General features: G+C 41.3%; 1 pseudogene; it reads right to left on the bottom strand.

The window, feature by feature from the left end:
- Window positions 1-2,720: 2,720 nt before the first annotated feature.
- Window positions 2,721-15,955, bottom strand: LOC134638353 (E3 ubiquitin-protein ligase TRIM35-like; annotated as a pseudogene).
- Window positions 15,956-23,910: the final 7,955 nt, after the last annotated feature.

Raw genomic sequence — 23,910 nt, 5'->3', positions numbered from 1 at the left:
TTTATGACTTTATTTTGATTCATTTTTTACAATGAATGTTTGTATGGTGGTGGCGATTTTACTACATTGCTGTTTGTTCATGTCTGTACAGTAGTACAGAAATGTAGTAGCAGCTTAATAACCTCCTGACTAAAATGTGAGGAGTAAATGCTAAAATCCCCCAAACAACCTCAAGCTCTTTTTTTAGTATATGCAAGACTATATTGTGAAAATCAGGACAAATATTGTTTACATTAAAGACTTTTTGTTGAAATTCATTTTGTGGATTTATTTTACAAATTTGGAGAATGAAAAAAATACATTAAATATTTAGCATCTCATTTTATTCTTTGTGGTTATGAGGATCATTATTTTGCATGCTGTTCTATGGGTTTCTTATGCACATAGCTGAGAGGAGATGAGACGCATTTGCTGCTGTTTCACTGACCCTGCATGTTAATGCTGCGCAACATGTAGCTGCACAATAACTTTGGTGTCAGATCAAACAGACAAGCCAGTCAGTCAAGTTTTTTTAAGCTTGGAATAAAAAAAAACAGCTTCCTTTCAGATGAAATGGCACAAATACCTTTAATGAATCCCACAAAACAAAAAAGATTTTGATTGTACTAACAAAACCAAATAAATATATACAGAATGCAGTACAGCCAGTACTGATTTATGTATTTAACAGACAACAGATGAATTAGTATTTGGTCCATTTACACAGCAGCACATTATATTGTATTTAAAATTGTAAAAAAATATTTTCCATAACTGAATGATTTGACAGTGAGCTCTGAATAACTAACCTGACCAAAACATCAGCAGCAAAAGTCCAGAGCTCCAGGGCTACAACAGTTAACTCGCCTATAAGCTGTCTTGAAATGAGCTCCCCATTATGTTACAGCTGGCTTGAAATTGAATTGAACTAAATTATTTTAATTTAGCCACATTGGAGGGTTTTCGTGTATGAATGATCTGTTTAAGGTCATCACAAACCAGCTCAATCTGACTTATATCTGCACTCTGACTAGGACACTCCAAAACCTTCCTTTTATGCATTTATTTATTTATTATTTGCATCATTTAAAGGTGGACTTGCTTGTTTTGTATCCTCCTGCATAATGCAAGTGAACTTAAATTTCAGAGCACTGATGGCCGGACATTTTCCTTCAGGATTCTGAATTTCCAGGATTTAAATAATAGATAGCTAAATTCATGGTTTCACTAATTACAGCAAGTTGTCCAGATCCTGAAGCAGAAAAGTACCCTCTATCCCTCTATCACTCTTAATATGATATATGTTTTACGAAATGCCGTTAGTTTTATGGCAGATACAAAGGAATGCGAACCTTCCAAGAAGTTCAACTTTTATCTCATCAGTCAACAGAATATTTTCTTAAAAACACACAGCAAGATGTATTTTGGGAAATGTGAGATGAGCTTTTGTGTTTTTTTTGGTCAGCAGTAGTTTTCACTTTGGAAGTCTCCTATAGATGCCATTTCTTATTGTTGAATCATGAACTCTGATATTAACTGAGGTAAGTGAAGTCTGCAATTCTTTGTTCAGGATTCTTTTGTGACCTCCTGGAGTAATTTTGGTAGGCTGGCCACGACTGGGAAAGTTCACCACTGTTGTAAGTTTTCTCCATTTGTGGATATTGGCTCACAGCGTGGCTCAATGGGGTCCCAAGGTCTCATAATTGGCTTTAGAACTCCTTCCAGACTGACAGATGTCAGTGAGTTTGTTTCTCATCTCTTCTTGAGGTTCTTTATATTGTGGGATGAAGTTTAATGAACCATTAAATCACTGTTAATGGTTGGTTCATTCTTCATAATTGCATGTATTTTAATCAAAAGTATCAATAAATGTTAAATGTCAGAAACAAAACAAAGTAAGATGAAGGTTTTCAACAGCTTTCTTCTTCCTGAAACCAATTTGTTTAAACTTGATATTTCCCTTCTTGGATAAAGAAGAATTACATTCATGATTTGCGGCATTATTCTATCCTTTTTGAAAATCTTGTTTATTTTAAAAAATAAATCTAACCAACATTTACCAACATTTTACAAAATAAAAAGACATAATAATCACCACAAATTAAATATCAAACCAAAACAGAAATACTCCCCTCAACTTTACAATGAAATGTTAGTTGGACAGATTTTGATATCAGAGGTTTTGGCATCTCCTTTTTTCCCCACATTAAAGTATGGGAAGAGTTTCTCAGTGAAAGTGTCTCTGTGAGTGTAGATGTGAGTCATGTCTTCAGGGTCATAGAAGGACACCTCCCCCCTATCATAGTCCAGCTGGACTCTGATCCTCTGGAGACTCTTCTTCACTGTCACAGTCTGACCATCACCATTAGTGTATTTTCCACTATGATGCACTAAACACCAGACTTCAGAATGTAGTGAAACAGAAGATTCAATCTTATCAGCTGACTCTTTACTTAAACCCACTATCCACAAAGGATGGTCTCCCACCTCCACCTCCCAGCTGTGTTTCCCTGAGCTGAAACCCTCAGAGCCAAAAACATCATTATACTTAGTGTTTCTCTCTGGATTATCAGGAAGCTGCTGCTTTGTGTCTCCATGTCTTACACTGGTCAGATCATCAGACAGATAGAGACAGCAGTTTGCAGTGTTTGGGTCCAGAATGACAGGACTGAAGTGGACCTTCTCCTTCATCTTCTCCCACACTCTGAAGGACAGGTTGCCCAGGTGTTTGGCCACATCTATCAGTGCTCCTGAGACCAGCTGTGGATCTGACACTGAGCTCTGGGCTCTGCTCTGCTCTGAGTGTCTTTATAACTGCTGAGGAATGGCACGCTGTGTTTCTGCAGCTCTTCTTCAACAGCAGAGATGCTGTCTGACAGAGAGGAGATCTGCTCCTCAATCATCTTCATCTCTCTGCTGATAGTCCTCCCCTTCTGCTCCTCTTCCTCCCTCAGAGCTGCCAGTCTGGACTCCTCTTCCTCTTTCAGGAACTGCTGGAGCTTGTTGAACTCTGCTCTGATCTGCCTCTCTGTGGACAACAGCTGCTTCTTCATGTGTTCCCTCATTTCATTGTATGTTTTCTCCACTTGTTTGTATTTGTTCCTCTTGTCCTGCAGAGACTTTAAGTCAGATTTCAGCTGCTCCTTCAGGTCACTGACTGCTTCTTCTACAGGAACCACTTTGTGACTCTGGTGGAGAGAAAACTCACACACAGGACACACAGCTCTGTCTTCATCCTCACAGTACCAGTAAGGGACGTCTGGATGTTTTCCACACACCACCTCCTCCTTCTCTTCCTCCTTTTATTTTTCTGTCTCAGGTGAGCTCTCACTCTGCCTCTTAGCAAAGGAGTCAGCAAGTTCTCTGAGAGAAACGTTTATAAATGGTTCATTTTTTAAAGATTTCCTTTTGCAAATGGGACAGTTTTTTTTTTGTTTGTTCCCAGAATTTCTGCAGGCAGCTTGAACAGAAGTTGTGGTTGCAGCTCAGAGACACAGGATCTCTGAAAGGCAGCTCAGGTAGTCAAGTCTATTTATCATTTTGAAACCATTAAAAGACAAATTGTCACAATGCTGTTATTAGCTGATATGGATCTAAATAATTGATGAAGGAAAGGAAAGTGACATTTATCAGTGCTTGTTTATCAATGCCACATCAATTTTGCACTGTTTATATATTTAAAAAGCTGTTTCGTGAACCCCCAGTGACTTTAAAGCTGCTACATATTGTCAAAAAAGGCAGAAAATCAACAAAAAATGAAGAATTAAATAAAAAGATTTTAACACATGACATTTATGATTCAGTTTTGCTGTCTTTGTTTTGAAAATCATTTCTATCCCATTGTATAAATTCCTGCAGGTTCTAAATCTTTATTTCTGCAATTTCTCACATAAGAAATAACAACAGGAGTTGACGAAATTGAAAAACAAATAACCACAAAACAAACCATAACAAACACAAGAAAGCTTTAGAGAAGAGAAAACAAAACTAAAAGAATCACAGAGACCTCATTGCAGTTTTAAACCGTAATATGATTTTTACTGTTTTACTTCTCTGTTTTATTGGGTTGAGTTGAAAATGTAAGGTGTATTATGAATTGTCCCTGACAAAGCAATTTACCTAGAATTTAGGAATAGTCTAAGAAACAAAGAATGAGCTTTAGTTTGTATGAATACAACTGAATAATCTTTTAGAATGTGTCATTGCAGATTATTCTAAAGAAATTATCATGTCATCGTACACAGCTTGGTTTATTTTGTCGTAATCAGTGTTGGGTAAGTTACTTTAAAAAAGTAATTAATTACTATTACTAATTACTTAGTCAATATTGTATTTAAAATACTTATCTAATTACTGTGTCAGAAAAGTAACTTAATTACTACATAAGTATTTAACTAAATACTTCTTAAAATCCATATAAAGCTTGAGTGGACAAACAATAGAAATTAAACTCTTTAAATAATAAATACATTTTTTTAAAGACGGACACTCTACAGTACGCAGCGGTAGCATCTGTTCCACAATGTAGCCTGCCAGGGCTGGACTGGGACAAAAAAAATCGGCCCGAGCATTTTGACTAGAGACCGGCCCACCAGGTATTATAGGAAAAACCATAAAGCCTTTGAATGAAAACAAACGCTGTTGTCACAGTGATGTACACTGTCTTGTTGGTATAAATGTATCAATCTAATAAACTTAAACCTACACCATCCTCCCTATTCTGGTATTGGTCGAGTTAACCTCCTGAACTATCTACAACACATAGTGAAAACCTGAAAGTAAGACAGAGAAGACTAGAGGTGAGACATGATCATTACTGATTACTGATGACAGATTTAGATATATTTTCATAAATCATTCATTTGCCACATCAATAAACACCATGGCAGGGCAAAATATTTTTTCTAGCATGGCAACCTTTAAAAAGTGCACATAACTTAATTGACTTTTTGATGGCATTTTACACACAGTACTGGTACAGTATCTAGAAAATGTGGGAAAATGCTGGCATCATAAACAGTACTTAGCTACTTCTGAAGAAATTATGATGGGACCCTAAAAAATTACTATGTACAATAATGGATTTCTATACATTTTACATCAGATGAAAACGTTTGTTGTAAGATTCAGAGCGATAAACAAACAAAAGAGAAAAGCCGATCAGCTGATCACTGATCAGTTTCATGATTGAAGTAGAAACAGAGGGAGATCACCATCAGCCCACCGGGCAAATGACCGGTATGCCCGATGGCCAGTCCAGCTATGTAGCCTGCAGTCATTTTTTAAGCTCACCTTCAGACGCTTTCTGTGCTGCTGAAGTAAAATCACGTTTTGCTGCTTAGCAGGAGTTGCCGCGGTGTTATCCATGGATGATGAACAAGGATCACTCAGAAGTGTTCGTCTATGCTCCGTGTCAGGCGCTTCAGTAGATTACTCCTGCTATTAACAGCAGCCGATAGTTTTTTCTCCCCAGGACATTTCCGGCGCCGCTCCGAGCTGGCAGCCAGTATCAGCAGCTCCGACCTGACCGAGTCCCTTTTTCTCTTTAATATATGTTTCTCTGTTGTTTTTGTGTTTTTTGTTTTTGTTTTTCTATTGTGGAGTGCTGTCCCCCACAATGGAGCTCAGAATTCTATGGACAATGGTGTTCTTTATCACATTTTTTACGGCGTCTTTGTCCGGAGAGCGCGTGGAGGTCCGACCTCCCATTGTTTACAGCAGGGATCAGCTGTTAGCCCTCGGAGCCTCCGCTGCCATGCCTACCGCCGAGCAAGCTAACATCCCCCGCGCGAAGTGAGGAGGAAGAGACGCGGTACTCGGGCCGGGATCGGGCGTCGCAGTAAAGTTAGGAGGTACCGGCCAGCGATTCCATCTATTATTATGGGGAATGTGAGATCTTTCCCCAATAAAGTAGACGAACTGGCAGCCCTTACCCGACATCAGAGGAGCTACAGGGAGTGCAGCCTGATGTGCTTCACAGAGTCGTGGCTAACTGCGCTAACTCCGGACTCACACGTAAACATGGATGGTTTTCATCTGATACGGGCCGACAGAACAACGGAGAGTGGTAAGAAGAGAGGAGGGGGTCTGGCTGTGTTTGTGAACGATAGATGGTGTAACTCTGGGCATTTATCTATCAAAGAGACGCTATGCTGTAAGGACATTGAGCTGCTAGCGGTTAGCATGAGACCGTACTATCTACCGCGAGAGTTTACACACGTGATTATGATAGCTGTGTATGTCCCGCCCTCTGCTAGCGCTGCAGCAGCCTGTGAGGTCCTGCACACTGTAACCAGCAGACTCCAAACACAGCACCCTCAGGCCCTTTTCCTTTTTTTTTTTTTTTTTTTTTTTTTTTTTTTAAACCTGTCCCGTTTGGTTCTTTTGCCATCATAATTATTGTATAAAGGCGAAGAAAGATGCCCAACGGATTTACTTTACCAAATGGACCATCCCAGCCTTGCCGTAATGGTCCATTTGATTTACCTTTTATTGTTTATTTTATTTATTTATTTTTTTTACTTGCTAGATACGGGACAGGGGAAAAGAAAAGGGAGAAAGAAAGAGGGGGGAAAAAACAAAACAAACAAAAAAAAAAACAGCGGAGAAGAGGGACGGGGATAAAGGGCAAAAAACAAAAACCAACAAAATAAGCAGACAAAAAACACATATATCGATCACCTGGATCACCTGTTGAGAAAGAAAAAAGAAAACAAGCAGAAGAAAACGAGAGTAATAGAATAAACAACATCACAATGATATATGGGAATATAACACTACATACTTAATATTAAACATTATTGTGCAGCACGTAAGATCGACAGCGCACAGTGTGCTTTGAGGTAGGAGCCAAAAAGGTGTAGTTTGTGTGTGTGATCACCTGTGTGTACACCTGTGAGCATGAGCGCGCTTGTATTTAAAAGGTTCCTTAATGTAATGATCTGCTAGAGGGTGTGGGGGGCCACAGTCCCATCCTCCAGGGCATGAAGCAGGTATGGAGGAGATCAAAACTCCAGACATCCAGAGGCCCCCAGAACACAAGAGACCAAGGAAGACCAACAGAGGGGCAGCCGCGCCACTGTCCCAGAAAGAGCTGAGGAGAGTCCCAGATGAGGGATCACTCAGCAGCCGCGGAGCAGAAGCCAGGGGGGGTTGCAGTGACGTGCCCGTGAGCTCCGCCGGCAGCCAGCTGTGCCTGAGTGACCGAGCCCCAGGCCGAGAGGCCGAGGGCACCCCACCCCCGAAGTGGCCCGAGCGAGCCCCAGGTTCCAGGCCCCGATAAGCAGCCACCAAGGAGTGAGCCGGTGTGTACCCGGACGCCCACCCCCGGACACAAAGAACCACCAACGCATCGATGTCTGAGGGCGTCTGCCACCGGCAGGGGAAGTGGTGGGGGGAGATAGGCCTCCAAACCTTGGAGGGCCTGAGATGTCCCCAGAGAGGGCTCAGGCCCTTTTCCTGATCTCTGGGGACTTTAATCACATCTCCCTGTCCTCCACTCTCCCCACCTTCACCCAGTATGTTACCTGCCACACCAGAGACAATAAAACATTGGACTTATTGTATGCCAACACCAAGGAGGCATACAGCTCATCACCTCTCCCTCCCCTGGGGGGCTCAGATCACAATCTGGTTCATCTCCAGCCTGTGTATAAACCTCTAGTACACAGAGAACCAGTAGTGAAACGCACAGTAAGGAAATGGTCGGCAGAGACTGAAGAGGCCCTGAGGGACTGTTTCCGTTCTACTGTGTGGGACAACCTCTGCACACCCTGGAGGATGACCTCAACAGCATCACAGACTGCATTACGGATTACATGAACTTCTGTGTGGACAACACCGTACCCATCAAAAAGGTACGGTGTTTTTCTAACAACAAGCCATGGATAAATCCTGAAATTAAGGCTCTCCTCAAGGAGAAGAAGAGAGTCTTTAGATCTGGAGACAAACAGGAGCTGAGAGTTGTTCAGAAGAAGCTGAAATTGAAGATAAGGCAAGGAAAGGAAAACTACAGGAGGAAGATGGAAGAGCAGCTGCAACAAGACAACATCAGAGGGGTTTGGAACAGCCTGAAGACAATCTCAGGACAAAAACCAACCCCCCAGGCTGCAGGAGACTTGGGGTGGGTGAATGACCTAAATAAATATTTTAATAGGTTTGATCAACCACCCACCCCTCCCACAGCATCGTCCCCCCTGCTGCAATCTCCTTCATCTTCAGGGACTGCCTGTCCTTCATCTCAGGACTTCACACCTCTCAGCTTCACACCTCCCAGCTCCCAGTCATTACACCCACCCCCGGCTTCTGTGGACTCCAACATACACACTCCTCCCCCAAAACCCCCTCTCTCCATCTCAGCACTTCAAGTGAGGAACGAGCTTCGCAAGATCAAGTTGCGTAAGGCTGCAGGTCCAGATGGCGTCAGCTCCAGACTCCTGAGGTGCTGCGCAGATGAACTGTGTGGCATCCTAGGTTATCTGTTCAACCTGAGCCTGTCACTGGGGAAAGTACCACAGCTGTGGAAGACCTCCTGTGTGGTACCGGTACCAAAGACCTCCCATCACAAGGACCTCAGCAGCTACAGGCCGGTAGCCCTGACATCGCATCTGATGAAGACCCTCGAGAGGTTGGTTCTAAACCATCTGCGCCCCCTGGTGAGGTCTTCATTGGATCCGCTGCAGTTTGCTTACCAGCCTGGCATTGGGGTGGAGGACGCCATCATCTACCTCCTGCACCGAGCTCTGACTCACCTGGAGAAGCCTGGAAGCACTGTGAGGATCATGTTCTTTGATTTCTCCAGTGCTTTCAACACCATCCAGCCACGACTTCTGAGGGACAAGCTGGAGCTATCGGGAGTGGACCACCACATGTCCCAGTGGATACTGGACTACCTCACAGAACGTCCACAGTATGTGAGGTCACAGGGCTGTGTCTCTGACACGCTGGTCTGCAGTACGGGGGCCCCACAGGGAACTGTGCTGGCACCGTTCCTCTTCACCCTCTACACTGCAGACTTCTCCATCAACTCCCCACGCTGCCACCTACAGAAGTTCTCTGACGACTCTGCCATAGTCGGCCTCATCACAGGTGAGGATGACTCAGAGTACAGACAGTGGACTCTGGACTTTGTGGACTGGTGTCAGCAGAACCACCTGCTGATCAACGCCGGAAAAACCAAGGAGTTGGTGGTGGACTTCCGGAGACGCAGACCCACCACACTGACACCGGTGAACATCCAGGGAGTGGACATTGAGATAGTGGACTCGTATAGGTACCTGGGTGTTCACCTGAATAATAAACTGGACTGGAGCCACAACACTGATGCTCTTTACAGGAAGGGTCAGAGCAGACTCTACCTGCTGAGGCGGCTGAGGTCATTTGGAGTACAGGGAGCACTTTTAAAGACCTTCTATGACTCTGTGGTGGCATCTGTCATTTTTTACAGTGTGGTATGTTGGAGCAGCGGTTTATCGGCAGCTGAGAGGAAGAGGTTGGATAAACTAATCAGGAAGGCCAGCTCTGTTCTGGGATGCACCCTGGACCCAGTGCAGGTGGTGGGAGACAGAAGGACTCTGGCCAAAATAACATCTCTGATGGACAGAGTCTCCCACCCCATGCATGTAAATGTTGCTGAACTGCAGAGCTGCTTCAGTGACAGACTGCTGCATCCTAGATGCATGAAGGAGCGTTTCCGCCGGTCCTTCCTCCCTGCAGCTGTCAGACTGTACAATCAGAACTGCTCCCAACAAACACAGATGTCTACATCAGCGCTGTAACAACTTCTACTGTTATAACTTGCACATTACTTTTCTCAGCTTATATATACACTAACTTATTGGAAGTTACATGTCTACTTTTTAATGCACAGGTACAATAAACAATCTGCACTTTTCTAATTATTCTAAATATTCTTAACTATTTAAACATCTTTCAGTATCCTGCTCCGTTTTCACACTATGTGTACGCTAATTTAAATAACTGTACAGTACTCTGCTCTGGTAGCTATTGTCCATGATGTAAATATGTAAAAATTGTGCTTCTGTTCTGTGTCCTGTTCTGTTTGTATATGTGTGTTTTTGCTGCTGATACAACCAAATTTCCCCTTGTGGGACAATTAAAGGATTATTCTATTCTATTCTATTCTATTCTTACATTTTTCTGTAATGTTCTTGTCTGCTTGTTTCAGAAACGTGAAGAGACGGGAATATGTCCATTTCGTAAAACAGCCACACGCTTCAGCCGAGTCCGACATCTTCCGCTTTAGAATACGGCTGTATCCCAATTCAGGGTCTGCAGCCTTAAAGGCTGCATTTTAAGGCCGATTACGTCACAGCGGCGCGCCGAAGGCTGTCCCAATTCAAAGGCTGCTCGAAATGCGGCCCTGAAATGCGGCCTTCATTTCCCTGAATTTTAAGGCTGTGGCGATGTAGACTTCGTGGCCCAACATATCCCACAATTCATAGCGCGGCAGTCACTGTGGATAATTTTGCCACAGACGGCAGAAACGTAGCGGCCGAAGAGTAAACTGTTAAACGTAAGTACTGAATATTATGTCACTTATTTATGTGCAAATGTTTAATAATGAGGAACTTTAAAACATTACTGTTGGCCACATGTCGGCAAAGTTATTTGCCATTAGCGATGTTTGTACTTTCAGCGTTTACTTGGTTTTAAAGCCTTTAAAATATAATAATACAATAGCTGACCTTGATCTTACAGAGAATGTGATGATTTTATGGATAATTAAAGTCAGTCATATATCCACAAACACAACAAGCTGAAAGTCAGTGATGCTGCTCGGTTTGCAGTCCTGAATATCACGGCACAAGCAGGATTCACTGCACTGTTAATGTTAGCTATGTTATATTGCTGACTCTGTTCGGTGGTGTCGAGCCAAACGGACTTTAACGTGTGTTTGAACGAGCTGACGGTTCACTCGTTAAGCTGAAAGAAAGATGCTTTAATCACAGGAGTCACACATGTGTCCACTGTACCATCTGGGAACTCTTCTTGTTTAGCACTCGTAATAACACAAACACTGAATCCTCCTTCTCTTGTGCTGTTTTGTAGCAGTGTATACACCTGAGACTCTCACCTGTCTGTCGGTCCTGCACTCTCTCTCTGTTTCTTTCTCTCTGATTGTGGAATAAAAGTATGAACATGTATTTATAAGTTACACTTGTGTTTGAATCCTGCAGCTTATCACACATTTGATTTCCATGTGTGACAAGAGTGAGGACAGACTGAGGGACCCACTGCTGCACATCATCTGTGAGGCTTTGCACCCCTGATGATCCACCAGGACAAACTCAGCAGTGTGTGAGGAAGAGGAGGAGGAAGAGCCAGCAGCAGCTGACAGATGGAGAGAATAGACAGACTGTTCCCTGTTTGTGAAGGACTGCTAGAAAAGTTTAACATAACTAATTGTCTGTCCTGAATCAGTCTTATTAGGTAATGTTCAAATAATTTTATCATTCCAGTGTTTTCAGTGTGGGAGAAAGTACTCAGGGCCTTCAAGTTACACACTATGAAAGGCAGAAACAAGTTTAATATTCAGAAACCTAAAGTATGTATCAGCAGCAGAATGGACCTAAAAATAAATGTTTGTTTCAGTTCTATGAAGCTTTGAGTATTTTGGATTAGTAGTACTGCTGTGTTTGTTGCATCATATTGCTGTAATTGTTTATATGCTTTACATATTCTGAGGTAAGTTGATCTATAGTGTTACATCAGTTACATCCCAGTTTGACCCATTTAGCAGAAGTCAGCCTGTTTAAGGCTCTGATATCTATTCTGTATGACTTAAAGCAGTTATGACATGGTCTGATTTTCTCACCCAATAAAGGAATATTTAATATATCAGTCTACTCTTCATTTTATCAGAAACAGTTTTCACAGCTCGTACATTTTCTTTTTACACATATATGTAAGCATTGAGCCAAATTTAGTAATGCCAACATATTAAACGGACAATATTTGTCTCTTATATATAATACATCTACATATACACTGTCAAAGATACTTGTCTTTGAGTGAAGATTTAAGGTGATAGGAAATATAAATAACTGCAACTTGAATCTTTACTGAAGCTCAGTATTAGACACAGAGTTCACTCACATGAATTTCACTCACATGTGCTGTACCAGTGTACCTGCACATGTGATGTGACAATAGAAGTGATTTGATTTGAGAGTTCAAACTCACTGCTGTAATAACTTATAATGATTAATATAATAACTATAATATTGGCCATATCATATTTACACTGACTTTAGTCTCATGAACAACATTAGCTAATTGTTATTTACTAGCTAATCTTAAATGACTGTTCAGTACAGAAATGAAGGCCAACAATCATGTTTTACAGTCCTGTGGTCTCAGCCTCAGATACTTATTAAATCACACAAAGCTCGTGTAGAAACAAACACACGAACAAAATATGTTCTCCTTCATTTCTGTCAAACAAAGCTGTATGAAACGTTTCCAGCGGTTGGTTTTATGGTTGCTAGGCAACCTGGGCAGCGCGACGGAGGCTAGACCGTCCCATTTCACAAGCCTCGCACTTCCGGCCTTAGCGGTCTTTGAGTACACGGCCCTTGAGGACCGTTGAGGCTGTGTACTTTAAGGCTGCAGACCCTGGTCGTGTCCAAATTCATGGGCTGCATCCTCCTGAGGACCGGGCCTTCGCAATCTAAGTGGGCCGGGTCCTCAGACGGTCGGGTAGGCCGGAAGTAAACGGCAGTGAAATTGGACGGTCTAGCCTTCTGATTAACGTCACCGCTGTCTCGGTGGAGTTTAATAAACTCGGCCGTCTGCTCCTTGCTATATAAAATATAACAGGACACTGGAGTAAATTCTCGACCGTCTCACACTTCTGTTTAATCAGTTTTCTGTTTGACGTTTAGTCAGCTGTATAAAAACCAAGGAGGAACCCACTCGGGGGATTAATAAAGTTTTATTTTATCTAATCTAATCTAATAACTTTAATCTCAGCCAAACCGATTTACTCACGAACAAACAAAACACTGTAAAAGCCCAACAATAGCATTTTTAGGTTGTCTCAGGTACTTATATACTACGTTTAACCCGAGTAGCGAAAGTCCGCGGTGATCTGAAAATGATGTGACGGGAGTTGTGCCGTTCTCGGCGGCTTCAGTGACCCTCGAGCTCCCGGCTCGCTATCGAGCTGGTGGGTAGCAGGCGTCTCCGAAAACGTCGAAGCACTTTTCCAAATATGCAATATCTTGATAAACCGAGCAGATATTTGATGTTTACACAGCTACTTTCTCGCCTGAAAATATGTTAAAAGTTTATTTTGTGACCCAGAAAAATTAATAAAAGTAATTTTAAAACGTAGTACCGGCCGCCATTACCGGAAACTAGAGTTTGGCTGGGATATGGTGGGCAAAGAAGGATACATCAGACCCATCCTCAAATTCGGAGAAAATGAGGACCCATTTGTCGGCTGCATTCGGAGCAGCCTATGAATTTGGACAGCCTTCGGCGCGTCGCTGTGACGTAATCGGTCTACAAATGCGGCCTCAGGAGGAGGCAGCCCATGAATTTGGACACGGCCCCTGAATTGGGATACAGCCTACGACTATGCAGCAAACTGGCGCAAAATGACATGCAGCTGCACTACAGCGATGTTAAAGCGGCGGAGTTTACTTCTACGTTTAGAAGATAAATTAATGAAATAAAATAATGATGTTCAGCCAGTTTAATTATTTTACAATGTAACGCAAGTACATTGTAAGTAACTGTAATTAAAATACCTAAAAATGAACAGTAATTAGTTACTCTACTTTTTCAGTGGAAAAGTATTTTAATTACAGTAACGCGTTACTTAGTAACGCGTTACACCCAACACTGGTCGTAATGTAGAACATACCATAAGAATCACATTTAAATAAGGACAATCCTTTACTTAAATTCATCACTGATTGTGAAGTATCAAAAGAAAAGAAGACACTGGGTTTATTTATTAGTCAGTTTTAGCACATTCTGAAAGCAGTAAAACACACATATTGGCCAGACAGTTTTTTGCTGATATGGATCTAAATAACTTAAAGGGAATCAAAGTGACATTTATCAGCATCTATTTAACTCTCTAGCATCAATTTTGTACTGTTTCAATGTTAAAAACAGTTTTATGATCAGTTAAACAACTTTAAAACTGTTATAAATTTGGCAAAAACAGAAGGGAATCCAAAAAAAATAAACAAATGGAAAAGATGGCTCTTATCAGTTTTATATCATCCAACATTTGATGCATTATTTCTGAAATTGGATTGTTAAACTTAATTTGAAAAATAAAAGGATCTAAGCTACATTTGTAATTTCATTTTGAAAGTGCTAAAATTTTATTCCTGCATTTCTCACATAAAAAAATGCCTAGAGAACAAAAAAACAAATAACCACAAAACAAGTTGTAACAAAAGAAAGAAAACATGAGAGAAGAGAAAAACTTCAGAAAGATCTCAGTGAAGAGACCCCAGTAAAGAAGTCCAGACTCGTGTGTTTCGAATCTCCTTAGACCTCACTGAAGTTTTCAAAGAAATCTCAGTCTGACAGATTTTCATATCAGAGGTTTTGGCGTCTCCTGCCTTTCCAATACCAAAATATGGGAAGAGTTTCTCAGTGAAAGTGTCTCTGTGAGTGTAAAAGTGAGTCATGTCTTCAGGGTCATAGAAGGACACCTCCCCCCTGTCATAGTTCAGCTGGACTCTGATCCTCTGGAGACTCTTCTTCACTCTCACAGTCTGACCAACCCCATTAGTGTATTTTCCACTGCGATACAATAAACACCAGATTCCATATTTTGGTGAAACAAAACACTCTCCCTTCCTCTCAACTGACACTTTGACTAAACCCACACTCCAGTCAGGATGGTCTCCCACCTCCACCTCCCAGCTGTGTTTCCCTGAGCTGAAGCCCTCAGAGCCAAAAACATTGGCATACTTTGTGTTTCTCTCTGGATTATCAGGAAGCTGCTGCTTTGTGTCTCCATGTCTCACGCTGGTCAGATCATCAGACAGATAAAGCCAGCGGTTTGCAGTGTTTGGGCCCAGAATGACAGGACTGAAGTGGACCTTCTCCTTCATCTTCTCCCACACTCTGAAGGACAGGTTGCCCAGGTGTTTGGCCACATCTATCAGTGCTCCTGAGACCAGCTGTGGATCTGACACTGAGCTCTGGCTCTGCTCTGAGTGTCTTTATAACTGCTGAGGAATGGCACGCTGTGTTTCTGCAGCTCTTCTTCAACAGCAGAGATGCTGTCTGACAGAGAGGAGATCTGCTCCTCAATCATCTTCATCTCTCTGCTGATAGTCCTCCCCTTCTGCTCCTCTTCCTCCCTCAGAGCTGCCAGTCTGGACTCCTCTTCCTCTTTCAGGAACTGCTGGAGCTTCTTGAACTCTGCTCTGATCTGCCTCTCTGTGGACAACAGCTGCTTCTTCATGTGTTCCCTCACTTCATTGTATGTTTCCTCCACTTGTTTGTATTTGTTCCTCTTGTCCTGCAGAGACTTTAAGTCAGATTTCAGCTGCTCCTTCAGGTCACTGACTGCTTCTTCTACAGGAACCACTTTGTGACTCTGGTGGAGAGAAAACTCACACACAGTACGCACAACTCTGTCTTCATCCTCACAGTACCAGTAAGGGACGTCTGGATGTTTATCACACACCACCTCCTCCTTCTCTCCCTCCTTTTCCTTTTCTGTCTCCGGTGAACTCTCACTCTGCCTCTTAGCAAAGAAGTCAGCAAGTTCTTTGAGAGAAACGTATATTGATGTTTGATCCTTTGAAGATTTTCTTTTACAAATGGGACAGTTTTTGTTTGTAGTTTGTTCCCAGAATTTCTGCAGGCAGCTTGAACAGAAGCTGTGGCTGCAGCTCAGAGACACAGGATCTCTGAAAGTCTCTGAACACACGTGGCAGCTCAGGAAATTTTCTATGATTGCAAGTTTCTCAGTCATTTCCACTGATTTTCAGATATTTTATTTTAGTTTATAAGAAAACTCACCAAAACAAAGTCCTTTTCAGTTATAATCCACTCACTGTCAGTTCGTCACTTCAGATCCAAGCATTCAAACGTGTCTCTGTTGTGATAAAGAAGTTTCATTTCCTCTGTAATGGGTGGAACTGATAGTAATGAACCTATCATTTGACTCAGTCCCCACTAGATATTGCTATTTCTGTGTTATAGATGTTAAAGGAAAATTCCATGCTAAGAACCATGTGAAATTGTGGTGAAATTTTTAGTGTGACTATACAAATTATGCTACGATTTTGGCTAAACTGATATATATATTTAAGAATTTTTAGCTCTTCTTCTCAGAGGTCCATTGTTTTTTTTTTTTGTTAATTGCTTGTAAACCAAAAGAATCAAACAAGAACAAATCCTATGAATTACATTTCCCTTTCTATGCATAATGTGTCTCTGTTTTAAAAATATGTTTAAAAAATAGCATTGAATTTAATCATGTAATGTGTTAGAAAACCCCAAAAGTTGATTCTGTTTATCTGGACGTAGCATTTTGTGGGAGAAACGTTTCGTCACTCATCCAAGTGACTTCTTCAGTCTCAGCTGACTGCAGGTTTTCTCCAATCTTATAAACAGTACATTTGCATAATGACTGAAACCAGCCCACTGAAGGAACAATGGGCTGGGAGGTCAGTGGCTGTTGATCAATGGACATGAGAATTTGCATAATTAAGATTAAGGAATTTAAAGATTAAGGAAGATTTAAAATTGGAGATTTACGTTCCTGGATGATTGAGAATGCATCAAGATGTTAGAAAACCTTTTTTGTGTAATCTGTATCTTTAAATTAATTTGTTGTTCCTTTAGTTTACATGAGTCTGACCCACCAATTATTATAACTGGTGGTGTAAGAAAAAAACAAAGCATGAGCATCATAGAATCCTAGTAAATCACAGCATTCACCACCTCTTTGACAAATTTTTGACTTCAGAGGTTTTCACATCACTAACCTGAGTTCTTCTACTCTTTTTTCAGCTTCAGACGGTCACCGTCTGTAAGACTTACTTTATCAGAGGCACTTCAACGAGTGAATGAGCTTCAGCAAGGGTGCAGTTACTGAAAGGGATGGTGAGTCTTTGTGTCAGTGAGTCATCTACTAATTAGAGAGCCAGCAGTACAATCCTGTCTCCTCCTCCTGCAAGATACTGAACCCTGATTTTACCCTGATGACTGTGTGAGTGTGTGTGCATGTTAGGATAAAAGTGCACAGGCATAGAGTGTGAATGGGTAAGTGAGGCTTTAAGTAAAAAGTACTTAAAATGTGCAAATATAATACAAAAGTATCATGTAAGTACCAGTCCATTTACAAAATAAAGCACAATCACACACTGGTGGCAGATTGATGGTACTAATGTAACTACACAATAACTTAAGTGTCAAATCAAACAGACAATCCAGTCAGAGACATCAGCAGTTCATCAGTATGAAGAAGAACCAGTTTCCATTCAGATTATTGATCAGGGCTGCACAGTTAGGACTGAAATGGCACTGATGTCATTTAACATAATAGATCAGGAATCTACATGATTGATTGTGCAGCCCTGCATTAGTGTAGTGGTATGTATAAGACTCTATTGTAGCACTGTGTTGTTTGGCAGATATTACCCAAAATCTGTGGCTGTAACTGCAGCCATCACAATAGGAAACAATCATGTGCAACCATGCAGCTGCACTACTTTTTAAAGTTGAGCTGCATGTGAGGATAGAAAGAAGAGACAAAGAAACCACATCCTGAAGAATGAACAATAAATTGACCTTCCCATAGAGATTAATAAGGTTCTATTCTATTCTATTCTATTCTATTCTATTCTACATCAGTGACCTGCATGTAAAAGAAAGATGTGTCCGGGAGAGAAGCCAGCACCACTGAGTCAGATCAAAAATGATCACAATCAAATTATCCCCCCTGTCCCTTAAACTTATGTCCTGTTTCTACACGGACTGATCTGCTGCTCAGTGTCCATCGCTCCCTCCTTTTAAATCCTGTTTATCAGTTTGAATTCAGATGTGTCAGTCTGAGGGTGAACACAATCTAAATAAATCTAAATAGAACCAGGTTGAAGGCTTTTTACTAAAAATTAAAATAATTAATTGTTGTCTGAAAGTAACATTGATATGAAGGGTATATGGATTCCCAAGAGCTGGAGTGAGGAACCTTTTTTTCTTTGCCAAGGTCTTTAATCTTGAAAACTGCATGACACACTAGCAGACAGAAAAAACAGTTCAGTGAAAATATCAATTCTGGGGATCTGGAACACGGAAAGTAGAATATCTAAACAAATGGAACCAGCTAACCTCAAACACCGGTTATTCTTTGCGTATCTCCTGTGTTTTTTCACCACTGGTTTGTACACACGTACAGAAAGACATTACTATGACATCCACTTCAAACTGGCCTACACAATGATGCTATGATACGTGATATTGAGACACACAATTCTAATCTCATATGACATTCTTAGCAAATTTACAGCAAATAGAACAAAGCACAAATTTATTACATTTTATCTTTTTTATTATTAATTTTTATTTTCTTTTGTTTCGTGGTTTGGTGCTGTTTCTTAACTCAAAATGTCCTGTTGTAATTGGACATTTTGAGTTAAGAAACAGCACCAAAGTCCAACAACACTTCACTCATGGTGCTTTATATTGTAAGGTCAAGACCCTACAATAATGCACAAAAACTCCAACCCCCTAGAGCAAGCACTTTGGCGACAGTGGGGAGGAAAAACTTTTAAAAGTGAGAAACCTCCGGCAGAACCAGGCTCTGGGATGGGGTGGCCATCTGCCTCGGCCCGTTGGAAGTTGGGAAAATGAAGAGTGGTTATTTTTAAAATTTCATTTTAAAACAAGAGTGGTTATTTTTAACCACTCTGGTTTTAAAATGAAATTTTGCAGTTTGGCATGTGTTTTGAAGGTTTTGACGATTGCTTCGTCAACCACTGTGTTGTTTGACTTCATTAAGAGGACTGGAGAAGGCCACCTGTCATGGAGTTCGTTGTACACCGTCAGGCTGAGCTGTTCAATGTTCTCTAAGGACATTTTGTAGTTTTTGGACAAAATTTTGTTCCAGATCTTATGGGAAAGCATCTGTATAATGAAATCTGATGTTCCTGGATGCCATGTCGCTGTCTCATTTGCTTGGCTCATAGCGTGCATTACCAGATCTTTAGTGAAAGTTTTCACCACTTCCTTGTACTCTTCCCTGTTTTTAGAGACACGGAGTACTCTTCTTGGTAAAGCCAACAGGTGTTTGGTGAAGGCTGGGACAGTGATATTATCAAGCTGTTCCCTCAGATTAAAAATCAGATATTTTTCCTTGCAGTTGTGTGTTTTGCACAGATCCTTGAGAATGGCTTTGTCTATCTTTTTCAGCCATTTTGGGGATAGGTCCAAATGTTTCAGCTCAATTTCAGGCCAGATTCTCTCAATCAGGCGATCGCTGATGCAGTCAGGAGTCAGGCGCTCTGTGAAGAGCTTGTATTTAGAAGAGACTTTTTCTATGGCCTGTGAAACCACCAACTGAATAACTCTGTGGACACACAACTTTTCCCCCATGTTCAGTGTTTTTGTGTTGATTCCGCTCTTCTCTACGCTCTGATTCACCTCCTGCATTTCTGATGAGGAGGACTCTGGGGTTGCAGTGTCTTCTATCTCTGTGTTAGCCTCCACTAATTCTTTTCTCTGCGTGTCCAGTTTGTTCTGTATTTCTTTTGTGTCCTTCACCAGTTTTTGATCTTCCAGGACTTTCTCTTTTTCTTCCTCCAGATTTTCTGTCTGTGTTTTCTGATTCCACTGAGTTTCTTTCAGAGGGGCCTCGTGTTTCTGAAGCTTTGCGAGCTCAGCAGACAGACTGTCCTTCTCCTGTTTCAGGATCAGGATTTCACTGTCCCTCTGCCTATGCTGCTCTTTCAGACGGTTCTTCTGAAGGTCAAAGATGCTGGTCTTTTCCTGATCTGAACAAGTCTGTTCCTCTTTTTCTTCTCTAGCTTGGATCTCATATTGCTCCAGCTTGGTACGCATCAGTGTAATTTGGGCCATCAGCTGTTTGATTTGCTGTCTGCTTGCTTTGTATCCTCTTTTAAAAGCTGATTTTCAGACAGAGTGTTTTGGAAGGCTTTCCTATTAAATTCATATTTAGAAATAATAAAATAGAAATGATTTTAAAATATATTTATTTAAATTTATTATGATTCATCCCTCTTCATTTACCCGAAAACCATTTTCCCCACTTACTCAAAAGCCCTTCTCTGTGGTAGAAAACCTTTATTTTCCACGCTCTCTTCACTTCCATCCACCTCTATCACGTCTTTTTGCCCACTCCGAGATTATTGCCTGTGTCCCTGTTGCTTACTCATAATAAGGTAGGAAGGAGAGTATTTCAAACCAGCAGGTGAACTGATCTATTAATGTTTTCGACACACAGTTTACTTCTAACTGCGCGATTTTTAACAATGAAAAAATTATATCTTCATTTTCTTTGTTATATATTGAAATAAGCTGATCTCTCTTGTGTTTAGAAAAGAATCGCAATTTTAAATCAAGCTTAAAACCAACCACACCGATGAAAGCTATTTGCTGTTGTAATAACGTTTATTTGCCACTGTATGAGCTTATCTTGTGTTACATCCTTAAGAGAGAGACCTGCAGCTGCCTCCTTCCTTTGGCTCCTTGGGTGTCTTTATCTGAGCATCACTTTTGCCTCCACTATGACCCCCTGGTAGTAACATTTAACTTCCAAGGCAGATAAAAAAGTCTCAGTTTAGAGCGTAATCTGCTCTCAGTTATTCTGACCTCACCATAGTGCCATCTGTTCAACACGATATCTGTGTGCAGACTCATGACATGTCATCACTCATGTCATGTGGCAAAGACCAAGGAATTAATTGTGGATTTTAGGAATACCAGGAAACTCTTGACCCCTTTGACACTCAAGGGGGTCAACGTGGACATTGTGGAGGACTATAAATACCTCGGAGTACACAAACAATAAATTTGACTCGTTCAAAAACACCACTGCACTTTACAGGAAAAGCCAGAGTCATCTCTATTTTCTGAGGCGGCTGAGGTCCTTCAACATCTGTTGGACAATGCTTAGAAATTTCTATGAGTCTGTTGTTTCCAGAGCTATCCTCTATGCTGTTGCATTCTGGGGCAGCAGGTTGAGGATTGCTGATGCCAACAGACTCAATAAACTGATCCGTAAGGCCAGTAATGTTGTGGGTATGGAGCTTGACTCTCTTAAGGCGGTGTCAGAGAGGCGAATGTTGTCCAAAATAAAGACAATGTTGGACAATACCTCCCACCCACTCCATGACATGCTGGGTAGCCAAAAATTAATCGATGTTTGATCGTTTGAAGATTTTGTTTTACAAATGGGGCATTTTTTGTTTGTAGTTTGTTCCCAGAATTTCTGCAGGCAGCTTGAACAGAAGCTGTGGCTGCAGCTCAGAGACACAATGAGTTAATAGACCTTTCTGCATTGAATCATACCTGTTATTAATCTCTGTCTCTCTTCCACAGCATGTCTTTCTCCTGTTTTCCTTCTCTCACCCCAACCGGTCGCGGCAGATGGCCACCCCTTCCTGAGCCTGGTTCTGCCGGAGGTTTCTTCCTGTTAAAAGGGAGTTTTTCCTTCCCACGGTTGCCAAAGTGCTTGCTCATAGGGGGTCATATGATTGTTGGGTTTTTCTCTGTATCTAATATTGTAGGATCTACTGTACAACATAAAGCTCCTTGAGGCAACTGCTGTTTTGATTTGGTGTTATATAAATAAAATTAAATTGAATTGAACCTTGTTAGAGGAATCTTGCTGGTGGCTCAAGGTGACTTGATAATATTAATGAGGGATACATTTGACGTATGTTTCACGTATTATAGACGAACAAGTTATTTATAGCAGTTTAAATACGAGCAATTTAGCAGTGTTGGGACTAATGCGTTATTAAGTAACGCGTTACAGTAACTACGTTATTATTGTGGTAACGAGCACGGTAACTAGTTATTATGCCAAAACCAGGAACACGTTACTCGTTACTGGGATTTAGATAGGCTCGTTATTCGTTACTTCGTGTGGCGGATATCGCGGAGCTTCCACAGATTCAGTAACATTAGCAAGTGGTGGAAGCCAGCAGGTGGATGAAGGAAAAGGGAGGCAAGAGGAGGGACCCGAAGCGGCCGCCGGTCCGAATGTCAGGTGAACTGAACTTCAGGTAAGAAGTTATGACCTGCAGTCTATCGGAGTCAGATATAAACCAAGTTTAGGTGGAGTTTATTTTCGTTATGCTGACTTTTTCGTACTGCGTGCTAGCTAGCATGACAGAGTTTCTATACAGCTGGGTGGGTGCTATGTTACTGAACTTTATTTTGTTCATACGGTTAATTATTAGAGTTGCCAACCGTCCCCTAAAAAACAGAATCGTCTGGTATTCAGAGAAAATATTACGCGTTTCGTACTGAGGTGAAAAGGAACACAGTTTGTCCCGGACTTCAGCTACAATGAAAAAGACACAAAGCTGGAGCTGCACAGCTGCCTCTTCTTCTCTCATTCTCTCCCGTTTCTACTTCAATCACGAAACTGATCAATGATCAGCTGATCGGCTTTTCTCTCTTGTTTATTTATCGCCCACTTTGCGCCAGAAAGAGGAAACCAGCGGATGTCGCGTTAAACAACAGCAGCGCGTTTAAGCTTGATCAGCTGTTGTTAGAATTTATTTAATATTAATTTCTAGTATCAGCTGATGTTTGCTGGAGCCACAGCTGTAAAGCTGCTGGTCATGATATCAGTTTGGTTATCTGGTGAGAGGGAAACATGAAGATGAAATCAGGAGATGTCCTTACTGAATCATCAGAGCTGAACAGGTGATGGAGAAACAGGTTTACCTTTTAGGTGACATGAATGAGTTGAAGGGAAGTTATGAACTGTTTCAGAGAGACAAATAACACCAGGATCCTTTTCTACGTAGCTGACAGCTGGTAACTGTGCAGGGGCGGGTCTAGCAAAGTTTTGCCAGGGGGCCAGGTAGGGCATTAACAGGGAAAGGGGGGGACAAGGAAATACTTTTCTTTATTATTCTCATTTAAAATGTCTCGCTTTTAAAAAAATAATTATCTGAGTCTTACAACAAACAATTGATAGATTGATACATATATACCATCAGAACAGTGTACATCACTGTCACAACAGTGTTTGTTTTCATTCAAAGGCTTTATGATTTTTCCTATAATGGTGGGCCGGTCTCTAGTAAAAATGCCCAGGACGATTTTTTTGTCCCAGTCCAGCCCTGTATGCAGCTCATCTGCAGTCTGGTGTTACCTACATCTTCCTATTCAGAAGGCAGAATTTCCAAGTTCTGAGTACAATCAAAAGTACCACGACTGCAGTTTTTGTGTTGGATGTAAAAAACAGGCTAGAATCATGGCGGCGGTCAACGACGGTCCAGGCGTGGGATTTCTCTCGTGGAAATGTGCACATTATTTTTTCCTTTCTATTGGTAGGTGGCACAGTGCACTTGTGGCAAGTAAGCAAGCTAGAAGACTGGCAGTCTTGCTGGGTATCCAGTTACGGAAGCAACACATTAACAAGAGAATTCTGAGTAAAACCAAAGTTACTTTCCCTAGTAACTAGTTACTTTGAAAGTAACGAGTAACTTGAAGTAACTGAGTTACTTTTTTAGAGAAGTAACTAGTAATGTAACTAAGTTACTAATTTAAAGTAACTTACCCAACACTGGCAATCAGTTTAGGGCAAAAACTGGAAATCAGTTTTTGGCAGACGATCAATTTTTTGGCACAACACCTGTCATTCTTACACATGTACTGTATAATATAAAATATATAAAATAAATATCTTTGAAACTTATAGAGTCTAATCTTTTGTTTTCTATT

Source organism: Pelmatolapia mariae, linkage group LG12 (genome assembly GCF_036321145.2).
Source record: "Pelmatolapia mariae isolate MD_Pm_ZW linkage group LG12, Pm_UMD_F_2, whole genome shotgun sequence".
NCBI lineage: Eukaryota > Metazoa > Chordata > Actinopteri > Cichliformes > Cichlidae > Pelmatolapia > Pelmatolapia mariae.
The sequence above is the reverse complement of the archived record's forward strand: the minus strand, read 5'-3'. Positions and strand labels throughout refer to the sequence as shown.